Here is a 14,963-nt window from a genome sequence, read left to right as displayed (position 1 = left end):
AGTAGGGCCTGGTTAAATCCCTGTCAGTTTTTTCCATATATGTACCACTAGGGATATTTCTCTTCACTTCCTATACTATAGACACAACAGGAGGTATGAGGCAATCTCGGCAAAGTGAGAGAATTGCCCTCTCAGACAGTTGTCAGTTGAAACAAGGAGACGGAAGCGCCACTACCTAGCGCAATAAATGTGGTAGAGTGGGGTGTAATCGTAGGTGTTGTACTCACCTGAGTCTGGATGAGTGTTCGCTTGTAATCGTCGGGTTGCAGTGAAGCGGATGGGGTGGAGTGGTGGTGGTGGTGGTCCCTCTTTTTCAGGGTGGTGTGGCGTTTCACCCAGTAGGCAGATGGGGATACAAACACGAGGGGGTGAGGTATGCAATGGTGGGTGAAGAAGGGGTGGGCTTCTGTAACTCACCGTGGGGATAGTGTAGGGCGGCTCTCAGCGATGATGGTGCGGCCCGTGTGGTGCCGCGGCGGTGGGCCGTGGGGTGGTCCTCAGGAGTGCTGGCACAGGTGTCCTCTACTGGCAGGTGTTGTGGACCGGTGGAGCGACGTTGTCCTGGATGGGGGAGCTAGAGAGCGGTTGGAGGTGCCGGACTGTTCAGCCACAGTGGAGAATTCACGCTGGGGCTTTCGGGCAGCCCGACGGAGCTGTGACCTGCAGGCGTTTGCTGGAGAAGCCTGTAGTGCTGATGTTGCGGCGTGAGCCGTGAAGATCGGGTCATGAGTATTCCCTCCTCCGCAATTTCCCTGTACCTCTGATAAGCGCCATACAAGGGGTAAAACTCTCAACTTTTCATGTCAGTTGAAACAAGCTTCCTCATTAAAAGATTTCCTCTCTTTTCATGTTTTGGTGACAACACAAAATTTTGGATTTTCCCTTACTTTATGTCCTGGAGACAGTATTTACCAAGACATAGAGTGCAAATCTCCTTCATGGAGACACAAACAGCATTAAAAAAAAAGGTGATTCCAAGTATCGAACTGGGAGATATTTTGTTGTCTGCTTATATTGCTTTCTTACCTAAAATATTCATGTCAACTATAACAATGTGTCTTAAATGAAAGCTAATTACCTTTATTTCTGTACCTGATGTTTGATCACTACATAAAGAGTAAAAAAAACACTGGACAAAGCCGAACTGAAACTTTGCTGTTTTGTTATGTTTGTATTCTCATCAACACAATGAGTATACTTTGGTATCCTTCCCAATCCCGTCTAGATATTTCTCTATTGCTGTGGCATTTGTCTGGGCTGGTATCATGTTCTGTGAAACTGTAGAAGGCATATCACAAAGGAGGGATGGGCTGTGCTTAAGACTTGAGGAATGTTTCAGGGAACTGCCCTCTGTGTCCACTAGTTTGACCACTGGTACATTTTGAGGTGTTGGTTCGCACATTTTCTGTGATGCTACCAGGTGATGTGTTTTCTGTGACTGAGAGTGAGATATGAGGTACAGGAAGGAGAAACAGCCTTTCTGTCTGGAGCTTGATGTGGGCAGTGGAAGTGCCCCTGTATCTGCATGAAGAAAGAGAGCCCTGAGTTCAATGGAAGGCCTCTGAAGTAGGCAAAAGTCATTTCCAGCTATGTGTCTATTAGGTCACAGAGGGAACAGAGGGGAACCTTTTACATACTTTATTTGCCTGTTCCAGTTAATAACCGATATGGATATCACACATTTTTATACATAACATTATATAGCTCCACTCATCACTTATCCGGTATCTTGTGTTTTAGATGACCAGTATGTCCATTAACAAATAACTTTTATGACCCTCAGATTGTGAAATGACTACCCACTGCTCCTCAAAGTGAGATCCAGGTTGGCAAGAATAAAAGAAGTCTTGCATTGGCTGCAGAAAAACTAAATCAATTAAATAGAATATTACATTCACAAATTTCAAATTTCAAAGTGAAAGTACCCAAGCCAGAGCCATATAAGTTGATTTGCTGCAAGAGAAAATTCACTTAGAGAAATCTATGTTTACTTTGCTAAGAAAATGTTCACTTAGCGTAGTGAATACAGTACAACTATGTTTACTATGAATACCCAATCAAGTTCAGGGAAAATTACAAAAGAGGATTTTTATTTGCATATGAATGGATGACCTATGTGAATGCAGCTATTTAATAAGCAAGCAGAACATTCACTTTGCAAAGTGAAAATTCTATAGCCGCAGAATCTGCCTTACACTATAGTGAAGCACAGCCCCTAATGGTAAACTGGAAAGGAAAGGCATGTAACATGCTAAGTAAAACAGAGAATCCTTTTTAACCAGACTAAATCTGAGTAATACATTAATTTAGTATAACATAAAATTAATACGTTATACTAAGTTTCATTAAAGCACAACTCTAGGTTTGGGTCCCCTAATGGAGCACCCCTGCATCCCAAGCAAAAAACAAAAACTGTATACTTACCTTTTTCACAAGTGTCTTTGGCTGGCTCTGATGATGTCTCAGGTCCTATTCACCCCTTTCTTCCTCCAACAGTGGGCAGATCCAAAATGCTGCAAAGAGTGGGGGCAGAGCCTTGACCGCCTTGGTTCACAGGAAGTGGGTTGAATGACACTGAAAGTCATTTAACCTGCAAGAGGAGAGGCACAGCATTGCAGGATTGATGAGTCTATGAGGGGCAGTGCCGGAGACTGGGTGAGTATCACAGCCAGAACTTCTTTTTTTATGTTCACAGGCTGCCAGGGGCAAAACAAAAACATGTCCGGACAAATTTTGTTTTAAAGTGACACTAAACGCAGAAGTTAAGCGTTAAAAATGCATTCAAGTACCTTAAATTAATAACAAAAATGTAGCTTATTTGTGCATTGTTCAGCTGTAGATCCTCTTACCATCTCCGAATGTGTGCGCTGACACTGTCCTTCCTTCTGGAGGGTGGCTACTTTTGTTTCCCATGGTCCTTGTGTGTCTTGTAAAGTAGCCACCACTCCAAGCTTGCTGCCATGATGGACTATAATTTCAATGCAAATAAGTAAACTAAACATGAGATTGTAGTCCATCATGGGAGTGAGCTTGGAGCGGTGGCTACTTTACAACGCACACAAGGACCATGGGGAACAAAAGTAGCCACCCTCCAGAAGGAAGGACAGTGTCAGCACAAATTCAGAGATGATTTGAGGATCTACAGCTGAGTGAAGTAAGGTACTTAAATGCATTTTTAAGATTTAACTCCTGAGTTTAGTGTCACTTGATGTTTTGGATAGAATAGGGAAGAGTTAGTTTCTTACTGCTGTTTGCGCTCGGCTAGAGAGATTTTCCCTTACTGAATGCCAAACACAGGAAGTGATGGGCTATCTACAATAAAGACACAGACAGCATTTAAAATGTTACAGAGGTTCCAGCATTCCTCTACCCCACCAAATCATGCATTTTTATATCCATCTGTGTAGCTGTCAGACATTTTCTTTCACTTCCTGTCAGATTACATCATTGTCCCAAGGACAGGAAGTCAGAGAAAATCTCCTACATTAAAGATCTGACAGGAGTTCTAATTTTTCCCCTCTTTGTCCAATGCTTAAAAAAAAAAAAACCTTTGGCTGGACGTGCACTTTAACAGGTTTTAGTTAGGTATGACTAAATTTAAAAATGCAGATGTAGCAGAATACCTAGGAGCTGAGGCCAAACGCCCTTCCGGAGGATGGTTTGTGGCATTCTCCTATGCTGTACTGAAGTGATACTGTACATCTCATAACAAACGTTGTGCAGATCTCTCAGCTTCCACAAGCACAGCAAGTACAAGCTGGACAAACACACAGAGTTTTTTAATCAAAGCTGTACAATATAAACGTCATACTTGACACACACGTGGTATAAAATGTCACCAGAGTTGTCAGCTGGAGATGTTTGAAATGTTTTAATATGGTATTGAATATGGCTTCCTGTCAAGGATTGTAAGCTGATGAAAGAGTCCTAATGGGACAATATTCAATCCTAAACATTTTATAATTTAAGGCAAACCTACTGTAATGGTCTTTAGAAATCGAATGAGATCCTATAAATAAATGATATCCTGGATAGGTATAATTATAGAAACAGAATCATTTTCATGTCCAAAAAGAGACGGAAGTTTTCCATAGTAGAAGTTATCAGTCCCGTTCACGATCATTGAATAAATTGTTACGTAATTTTGCTATACAGATGGCTTATCCAAACATATTTTGCTTCTTGTGAGTTTCCTAATGAGAGTGTGATCATGTACATGGCATGTCAAAGGCAAGACAACCAATTTAAACCTAACTGCCCTGCCAGGACCCGAGGCAAGGCAGTAATACTATACTGCCTCAATGTGAGCTGTATGGCCATAAAAAGACTCAGATTAGATGTTGCATTGTTACTAGTGGGGAAACACAGGAATTAACCTCCTAAGACTCTATTAATTAGGTCAAGGGATAACAAACTGACAGCTCTAAATAATAGAGAGAAGCAGAATGGGCTGTATTTAGTAAACTGTAAAGTTTTGTACAATGAGTTGAACCTGTATTACATAAAATATCCAATCCGTGCAAGAGAAATTATTTTTTTTATTGGGAAAGAGGTTTGAAAACCATAAAAAATAATCGAGGTTTCACAGTTATCAATATGTAGGTAGGCCAAAATTCAAGCTCACCAAGCAATACAATCTCATTATACATGGAATCCCATATACATAGTTCCCAACCGTTCCTCATTTGGAACCAAATCCCTTGATCCCTCTATGCTCCTCATCTGTCCTTCTTTTTGGTTTGATGTTTAGACCTCAGTTATGCTACAATAAGCCCTAAATCTAATCTCCATTTGTTATTTTTGAAAAAGCTATTATAAAAAAATAGGACTGGTGGGAAAAAAGTACTTGTTGGGTTTCACTAATGCTCATTTGTATATTAAAGTTCCACAGTTCACGTAACTGGGGGGCATGGCAGGGGTGTGTCGCTTCAGATATTTATTATTTAGGGGTGTGTCCTTTGCCAATGTACTTTGTGCTAAAAGATGTCTTAGAAAGTTGTGAGTGTATGCATATATGATTGCGTTCATTTTGAATGAAGTGGCCATTGCAATAGTATGCAGTATACCCCATATGTTGGGAATTAAACATTGACTGTTTAAGAGGATCAAGGTGCACTTCAATGCTGATCACTGCCCTTCACCTACCTTAGCATTTTAATATTTAAATAAATAAATGAATAAAAGGTCCACCAAATCCAACCGTGAGTTATAGACTGTGAAGAAGTGATAATAAAATAATTAGTACATGGTGCCAGACAGTTAGCTCTACATCTTACATAAACACGATTTAAATACTGATCTACATCCTCTATTTATCATACAAACAGATGGTAAGTTGATTGCTGATGTCCTAAAAATACTCAGGTCAACTTGTTAACTATAAAATAAAGGCAGTATGGAAAAGAAAATGGTAATGTGTTGTAAATATCAAAGCATTTTTGGCTTTGTTTCAAAGTCGAGCGGGGACAAGAAGTGATTTTCTACACGACGTTAAAAGGTCTAAGGTACAACTAACAGAGCCAACCTAGTAAAAGTCTCTGAAGGGATCTTACGTTACCCAGGGAGCATTTGGCTGCTGTCTATATTCATCTCATACTCGACAAGTTTGCCTTGCAGGCTCAGCAGTATTCCCTTGCACAGAGCTTCAATTTCAACCCAGGCATTTCAGTACTTATAAATAATTATGCATATTTTCATATTATGTTCTTACATAGCAAAATACATTTCATCAGAATTATTTCAGACTTTCTGTGCTGTTGGTTTAAAACCGTATTATGAATAAAAATATCTTACCTTAGCAATGCACCACGGAGGTCAACCTTAGGGTCAGCTTATTGATCTTCTGCTTGATCAGTACACTAATCTAAACGCCCTTCCTTGCGGGTTTTCAAGTCTTGGGGTCCTGTTTTTCAGAGAGCTGTTGGAGAAAGAAGAACGTGTGCACCAGGGTGTCTGCACAGCACAAAGTGCTGATGCAAAGTGCAGTATATTTGACTCTTGGATGTTGCTTGCAGTGGCATCCTGGATGTTATTAATAGCCAAAGGAGTAAGGGGGATCTCAGATGGCAAGAGGACAGAAGAGGGAAGGGAAAAGGTGGAACTCAGCAGCCCTGAAGTCCATTAAACCTCACTTTATGGAGTGTCACGTAACCTATATACAACCCAATATGTTTTAACTATAGTGTATATACTGTATTTATTATTTATCATAATTAGTCAAGATGAAGAGGCACACTTTGCCATTCTGCAGCGTACGACGTTTAATTACAATAGCATGTTTTAAAATGGGTCACATGCCCATTTGTACATGTTGCTGATTGATATGTGAGAGCAGTTGAGTGACTTCAGTTATATCAATAACTTGGTGTCTGTTGTTGTTGCCGACAATTTACGCAGCACTTTACATAGTTGCACGTTCACATCAGTATACACCTTCATAATGCCAAACAAATTATTGCCTGTCACATAATCGAAAAGAAGCCTGAAATGATGGCTCAAGCCATTATTGCTGCACCACTAGATATATGATTTTCATATATTTTTTGTACACACAATGGTTGTACTTTATTAATTCTACTCACAATGCAAAACAACTAGTTTACCATTTATTTTAGAGCATTAACCATCCATGTCCAAAAAGAAAATAAAAAAACAAGCAGCACACATATGAAATTGCACATTTTTGCTGGCATATTGCAGATCACAGCCATTATGACAACTGCCGTAGACCACTATGTTCATCTTTCTGGTCTCTCCACAGTGCTTGGATCATATATAGCTTCGGCATTGTTTCAATCAAGGGAGTCGCTTGCTTGATGTATGCATGTAGCGGGTAAAACACAGGAAGACATAAGTCTGCGTTGGATCAGAGAGCGGCACCAGCGCTGGAGGGACTGTTGGATATGAGTGGAAGGAAGAGGATGTTTGCATCAAGAGACATCACATAAGTTAAATAGTTAACTTGGGACGAGCCTTTTATCCCATAGTTCTCTTAAGATTCATGGGAGGACATATTCTAACGTCCTCCAGTGGCACAAAGGTCAGTATATAGCAAGCTATTACTATATACCGAGATCGCGGCAGGCAGGACAGATCCCGACAATGCTGTCGAGATCCACCCAGCTGCGGGATTGACAGCTGGCTCTGCCTATCCAGAGGCAGAGCCAGCTGTGCCCGCCCCCTCTTCGTCCATTCCTCCACTCAGCGCTGGAGTATCGGAGCGGGGAGTGGTGACTGACAGTCAGGGAGATGATCGGAAAGTGAGCAAGCTACGGTATGTGTTCGTTCACTTCCTGATCTATAGAGCCGACCTGTGACAGTTTCATTGTCACAGGTCGGCTCGAACTATGAGGTTGAGTGAAAATCACTCACCTCATAGTTCTCCTTTAATGAAAGTGACTTTTACCAGGAGAGTAAGTATCCTGAGTCACTGAGATTGTAGATTTAACACAATAACAAAACTTTGACTACGGAAGAGCAATCTTGTAAAAGGTAAAGGCAGGGGCGTCCCGAGGCTGGGTAACACCCGGAGCGGTAACCGAGTGTCACCCCGCCGAGACGTCACTGCGCATGCGTGTGACGTCACCACGTGCGGCAGTATTCTGATACCTGCCGGCGGCCATCTTGGTGATGGACGCCGGCAGAGAGAGGAGGGGACAGTCACCCGGCGGGATAAGGTATGCCGCCGGGTCCCCTCCTCTCTCCTGATACTGTCGGGCGTTCGGTCCATGACCGAGCGCCCGACTTTTTAGAGGGGGGAGACACCAAAATGACTCATTTTGGTGTCACCCCTCCAATGGTGTCACCCGGGTGTGGGCCGCACCCCCCTTGTGACGCCACTGAGTAAAGGTTATGTGGTTGCGATATCTGCTGGATAACTTTAGTAGCTCACTAACTGCTTTTACTTTTTGTGTGGAAATAATCTATATGTCTTAGACAGATAAGAATGTCATTATATTTCCCATTACATTACATTTACATTTTTTACATTACATTTTTAAATGATAATGCTTTTGATGAACATTTCCTGTTTATTGTCCTAAAAACATAAGAAATTTGTATACGGCTGAGGTTATTTCACATGGCTAAATGTGTCAGGAAGTTCACCTTTCTGGTACTGAAGGTACATTACCTCTTCCTGAGTATGGCAATATCTGGAGCCTTGCATACATGCTTGATGCTTTTGTACCAGAATTTGACATATTAATTTTGATGTAATAATGCAATCACATTTTTTAAAGTATTTTTTTGGGCAGAAAAGGGCAGTGACCCCAGTGTGGTCATGGGTAGATTTCCAATGGCCACTGTTACTCACAATATACTTTGTGAAGAGGTTATGGTCACAGAAAACATTTTCATGTAAGCATTAGAAGGAGTCAATGCAGACTGTATGATCACATTCAAACCTGGAGTCTAGGAATTACTGAATTTCTTCTGCTTACTATAGTGCCATCATTGCCATGGGCAGTGCCAGTGATACAGGAATTACTGGCAGAGGTCCAGTGAGGATCTCCCATGAGGAAGGGACAGGAAAGCAACGCTAATTGATGGCACAATAAAACTTAGTTGGTGCCCATAGTAACTAATCAGGTAAATGGAAATAATTATTAACAATTCTGATCAATTGCCATGGGCAACAACTCCAGGTCTCTGCTCATTTCCTTTTCTCCAGTTTTCATTAATCAGCCCCAAAGAGTCTGCTTCCTTCTCCTACAACTGACCTTGGATTTGCCTCCTTATTGACATACTTGATCAGTATTCACCCAGGAGGTGATAATGATTACTGAACATCTCCATAACATATCTATTTCAGCTGTATGTATGAGCTATGTTCACTGGCATGATTAACAGTCGTAAGGTGCCCATACACCGGCCGATTATCGTAAGATAATCGAGGGTGATCTTGCGATCACACGATAATCGGCAGGTGTATGGGCAGCGTGCGACTGCTTCTAGTGTAAGGTCGCACGACTTTCGTCTTCCGAGCAGGATGGAAAACTTGCCGAAAATCATACCATTTTCGGCGGGTTGGTAGTGTGCTCGGAAGACGAATGCCGCACGGGCCGGTGTGCACAAGCTCAGCACTGAAATCATCGGAAGCCCTCCCCTCAGCGGAAATTTTAAGTCGTGCAATGGTTGGAAGGTTTATGGGCAGCTTAATACCGATGTCATCAATCTCTGTGTTTTGATGATTTTTCCATTATTACACCATATAAACGGAGAAAGGTCACTAGTGATGTAGTCAGTTCCAATGGCAAGACAACCTCTGTGCCAAAAGAAGACGGCTGTAGTGACTAAACAGAGTCCTGCAAACTAAAAAAGATAAGGCAAGATTAAAGGCTATCTAATTAGAAGAACAAGAAATGGAATATATTGCAGCTTACCTTAGATGTAGTGTCTGCATTGGTATCCTTTTTCAGGTTTGTTTGTTTTTTTCTTTTCTTCTGGTGATCCTGCCAGTGCAACATTTTCTGTCCTAGAGTGACCACGCTCACTCACCATAGTATAGCTATGGCGGAGGTTGTCACCCTACAACAGGACTACAGAACACCTCCCCATCTCCTTTTGTCAATAACATAGAAGGCAGGTGTTCTGGAATCCTCAGAGATGAATGGGAACAATGAAACAGATGAGTGCAGCACAGGCAGAGAGAGCAGGAAGTTACCATTTGGTATGAGGTTTTTTTTGCACTTTAAAGTGTTCATTAATGTGTGACTGAATACAAAATATAGGGGGAATCTTTCACTGAGGAGACCTGTTCATTGACATCTGTCAATGAAGGGAAGGCATGTGGTGGTGGTGGGGGGTTGGCTGTCAGTGAATGGTCATTCTGGGGGTTGGAGGTGCTGCCAGTGAATAACCGTTCGGGGTTGTGAATCTTGTTACCTGTGGGTACACAGGCTGTCTAAAAGAGGCTGTCTAAAATCCCACCCAGCTAACGGATATCACAGGTTGAAAGGAGCTGGGCAGGACACCAGCCACACTGTCCCGCCCTGTTGCTGGCAACCAGTGATGTCAGTGAACTGGGTGGGAAGCTGGACAGAGAATCACAGGCTGCTAAGAGCTATTAGCAACCTGGACGTGGTGGCTTGCACCCCCCTCGCACGCCGCCGCCAACTTAGCCTGTCACATTATAGGGATGGCCCTGGGAGGGGTCATCTCCTCACAAAAAAACCTTATATATCAGGGCTAACTGTATTTAACTAATTCTGAAGGTCCCTGGCTGTAATGATGATCCAGCGGCTTCCATAACTTCTCACTTGCTAACTTATCCAAACAAACATGCAAATCAGTAGTTCTGACTTCAGTGGCGCACGTCTGTTCTAAGTCAGTGAAGGCCAAAAGAAAGATTACAATTCCAGATGGTCAGGAGTGGCAGCCCATTTTCCCAGTACAAGTTTCCTTATAATTATGATAACATGTATTCCTTCATTGTATTGCTTGTCGCTGAAAACAAATTGTTTTGTGAAAGGCAATTGGGTCTTCCTACCATCCCTCAGCAATGGAGTTAATAGAACAGGAATTCCTCCATTGTGCTTAGAGGTTTATTGAAACACATTATAACATTTGAAACAAGTGGAGAAATAAATGTCTTTTTGCTTGAAAATTATTACTGTAACAAAATAACAGACGTTTCCGTCCGTTTCTTTATTGAGAGCCCAAAAAAACCCACAGAAATGTGAGCTTCACTGTAGCAACTACTGGAGTTGGGCTTTAACCCTTTTGTTTCTGGAGGTCATTGATGGCTAGATGCCAAGGCCAAATTAAGCAGTGTCTATATTTGTTGGTTAAAGAAGTCTGGGGAAAATGTTTTATTAACACTTGCAGTGGCGCTACTCTCGCACTGCAAGGGTTAACTGCTCATTTGTGTCTAGGTGCTAAAATACAAACAATTATACTCACCCGATCATTCAAGCCGACTTGTTCTTAGACCGATCCTTCCAGTCTCTCTCCCCCTCTGCTGAAGTGGTCTAAGGTCCTGTAAATCATCACGTCCTATACACAATTTATAGACATGAGAACACCAAGGAAAATTCCATCTGTACAATGGAGGAGGAGACACGCCTTGGAAGCCGGAGAAGCACGGAGTTGGCTCAGCAGTTTGGGTAAGAATAACTTTTTGTTTTAGCAACTAAACAAAAATAAGCAGTTATCCCTTGCAGTGTGTGGGAAACCCCATGGCAAGGGTCAATAAAATGTTTCCCCAGATGATGTCAGGGACAATGTCCGCCTCCTTTTCAATTTCTAATCGGACAAGGCAAGGCTGTCCTCTGTCACCGTTAATTTTTGATTTACTGATGGAACCATTCGCAGTCAGTTAGAAAAGACCCCACAATACACGGCTTTGTTTTTGCGCATAGACAGCATAAAATACAACTCTTTGCTGATGACATGATCTTCATGCTCACGGACCCAGCCTCTTCTTTGGTAGCAGTGCAGCACACCATCCACAAATTTGGACTTGTATCACATTATAAAGTCAACTACACGAAGTCCCACTTGCTTAACCTAAACATTTCACCCCCCGATGCAAGCGTCCCTGTCCTCTTCTCTACCATACGCATGGAGCACCAAGGGAATAACCTATCTAGCTGTCACTCTCACGTCTCAACCTGATGTGTTATTTCGGGTGAACTACCCCTCCTTTCTAAATGTTCTCCAAACTGACCTAAAGATGCTGTCCAACCATGAACTTTCCTGGTCAGGACGACTAGCAGCCTTTAAAGTGGTGGTTCTTCCCAAAATATTATATCTTTTTGGAACGCTGCCGATTCCCATACCCAACACCTACTTTAAGAACCTTAGATCTCCACTACATAACTTTATCTGGCAACATAAATGAGCGAGATGTGCATATGCCCAACTGATAAAGCACAAAACGGTGGGTGGGATGGGCATGGTAGATCTTAAAGACTAGTATCTAGCGGTGCTTATTGAACAGCTGAGGCATTGGTTTAGGCCTTCCCCAGATGTGTTCTGGTGGGAGATTGAAAGTTCCATGGTAAACCGCCATAACTTGATTGATTTTCTACTAGCTAGTACGAAGGCAGGATTTCCAAGGGACTGTTTCTCCCCTCCTATCACAGCTTCTATTGAAGCGTGGAGACATATTTGTTCCCTCCCCTTTCTCAGCCGACTCAACTATACTCCTTCCACAGCCAATTTATATTTTGGAAATACTTATACCCGACCTAGATGTCAAACAATGGCATACCAACTCTATAGTTTCGATATCCAATTTATATACCAATAGTAAATTTAGATCCTTTACAGACTTAAGTGGACAATATGACCTCCCTCAGACAGAGCTGTTCCGCTATTTGCAAATTTTCCACCTTATAGGGACGACTATACCAACGGAGGTTCGGTTTCCCAACAGCATTTGGGCCTTCTTCCACAACCCACACACTAAGACCAGGGGTATATCTCTGGTGTATGGTACTTTGCAAGAGAAACTCGTTTTCACCAAGTCCCTCCCATTCCAGAAGTGGGAAACAGACCTGAGAACACAGTACTCCCAGACCTAGTGGAGTACGGCTCTTAAGACGTCGTTTTTGGTGACCAAGTGCGTCAATCTCTGGGAACTGACCCTAAAGATCACATTGCGATGGTACCTTACACATTATATGTTAGCAGTGTACTACAGGGGTCGTTCTGCACAATGCTGGAGAGAGTGTGGGGCAGTGGGCACCCTCCTGCACACTTTCTGGGAATGCCCTCTCCTCCATGGATATTGGGGGGAGGTCTTTAACATTATTAGCACTGTAAGCTCCATCAGAATAGATCCCACCCCTGATCTGGCAGTACTGAACTTAGGGATAGAGATTTTTCCACCCAGTAGTAGAATTGTTATAACTCAAGTCCTACTAGCTGCACGTCTCCTTATTGCCAGAATTTGGAAAATGCTGGAGGCCCCAGCCCTCACCCACCTCATCCACCTGGTACAACTACATTGCAAGTTTGAAAGGGCTACAGCATCTAATAATGACAAACTCAAGCAGTTTGATGCCCTCTGGCGACCATGGACCGATTGGTTCCCCACAGTTGAACGTACTATCCACTAATTCATCTGGCTCCGTGGTTGGGATATACCTCCCGCCCGATTTGGGCAGGGAAGGTTGACACTATACCTAACACATGAGAGACGAGAGTGTTACCTCTCTATCCATTGCCCTAGATATAGGCATAGATGTGATAGGCAGAATAAGCCACTTACGATACTGACTGTGATCCATTATGCTCGATTTTGTTTTTGTGTGTTTTGCCTAACTTGACGACTGTTATATTTGACCTCAGCACAATGTGTACATATGCGACTATGCACACAGGCAAATGTTTGTCTGAATGTTTTCAATTTTTGTACTGTTGGAAAGCTTAATAAAACTTTTTTCCAAAAAAAAAAAAAATGTTTCCCCAGAGCTCACCTTTACTAGCCTATAACTCTATGACTATTGCGCCTTTATGAATACGACTTTTATTTGTATCTTTATTGTCTTTAATGACTACCTTCAGATTTTTTTTATCGTAAGCTGAACAACAAACACAAATGTAAAAATTGCCATTATTGTCTTGTAATAATATTTTTTATTTTTATAAAATTAATTAATCTAATTTTTCTGTTTTTGTATTCCACTAGCTAGAGCCACTAGCCAGAGCTGGTCAATTGCTTCTTAAAGAGTCTCTTGCTCTGTGCAGGGTGCAATGACAGTTTAGCCAACTGGCACCATCTTGATATTAACCAATCTCATATGGTCCTCATGATAATATAGGGATCATATGATTGGGAACCAAGCCCATTGGCTCAATTGGTTCCTGATCTCTGTATCTGACCAACCAGCCGATGAGTGCAGTCATAAAATTGGCAGCCAGGACAGGTGTTGGCTGCCACTTCTGCTTCAGGACATTTATTAACAAATCTTCAACATGATGCATTGTACTGAAGAACGTTAATATAGGAATTGCAGGCAGAAAGGGGTTCATGTAAATTTTTGAAAGTTGTGATGTGGGGCCATAGTAAATGGGTAACATACTAAAATAGACAACGGGGAGAAAAACTCTGACATTCAGGTAAGAAGGGGGATGTTTATCATCCAGTGGCGGAACTATCGCCATAGTGACCCAGCAGCCGCTACCCAGATAGCAAGGACAACTTGCTACAAACTTGTGGCAGGGTTAAATTGTAATTCTTGTTAACTTGCTGCACACATTCCTGGCAAGTTGTAGACTTGCAGAACACTTGCAGCACAAGTTCTAGTTGACACTTTTTGAATTTGTAGCAAATTTGCTTGGCAAGTCTACAGCAAGAGTCCTGCAGGTCTTAGCAAGAGCTCTGCAAGCTCGCTGGTCTGGAGACTTGCAATGCAGACCGGCTGTAATTGTGCAACAAAATTGTGAAGCTTGGCAAGTCTGCAATAGTTTAGCAAGTTATTTTCAAACTTGCAGCTCAATTGTTGCTATCTGGGTATGGGGCCCGGGGCACAGGGGGACCGGACAGGATGGGGAACAAAGGGGTCCCCCTGATGCTGTGTTGGCCGCCTGGGTCGCTATGGCATTGCACGCTGCTGGCTGTCACTGGCGGATGTGAGGAGGAACATGCCGGTGTCCAGATCACTGACAACCTGTCTGTGATCTGTGCAGTGGCGCGTTCCTCCTTACTGCTGCTGCTGAGTCAGTGACAGACAGCAGCTTGCTGGGGCCGGCAGTAGCAGCGGAGGAGGTGGTGGAGCCCAGCAGCAGTGGTGGAGGAGGAAGAGGCAAGGCCCGGCGACAGTGGAGGAGGTGGGGCCAGCCAGTGAAAGAGGAGGAGGCAGGGCCCGGCGGTGGAGAAGGCTGGCAGCATATCGGGGCTGACCTAAATCACTCATTAACCTTATTACTGTCAGAGACTGTTTAAGACATTTTAGGTTTTTGCTGGTTGTTACTTTGATTAGCAACCTCTGATTGATTAGCAGCCATTAGCACTC

At 42.8% G+C, this 14,963-nt stretch overlaps 1 protein-coding gene across 1 annotated transcript in view; it reads right to left on the bottom strand.

Annotated features, from left to right (window-relative positions):
- The window catches only part of MYOZ1 (myozenin 1), a 26,261-nt gene extending 20,297 nt beyond the window's left edge, over positions 1 to 5,964 (bottom strand). Inside the window, exon 1 of the mRNA XM_018566005.1 lies at positions 5,810 to 5,964. The gene's annotated coding sequence lies outside the window, so the exon portion shown is untranslated. The remainder of the gene's footprint in view (positions 1 to 5,809) is intronic.
- Positions 5,965 to 14,963: the final 8,999 nt, after the last annotated feature.

Source organism: Nanorana parkeri, unplaced genomic scaffold (genome assembly GCF_000935625.1).
Source record: "Nanorana parkeri isolate BGI_ZX_2015 unplaced genomic scaffold, ASM93562v1 scaffold908, whole genome shotgun sequence".
Classification (NCBI taxonomy): Eukaryota; Metazoa; Chordata; class Amphibia; order Anura; family Dicroglossidae; genus Nanorana; species Nanorana parkeri.
Note: the sequence above shows the minus strand (reverse complement) of the source record. Positions and strands in the feature narration are given on the sequence as shown.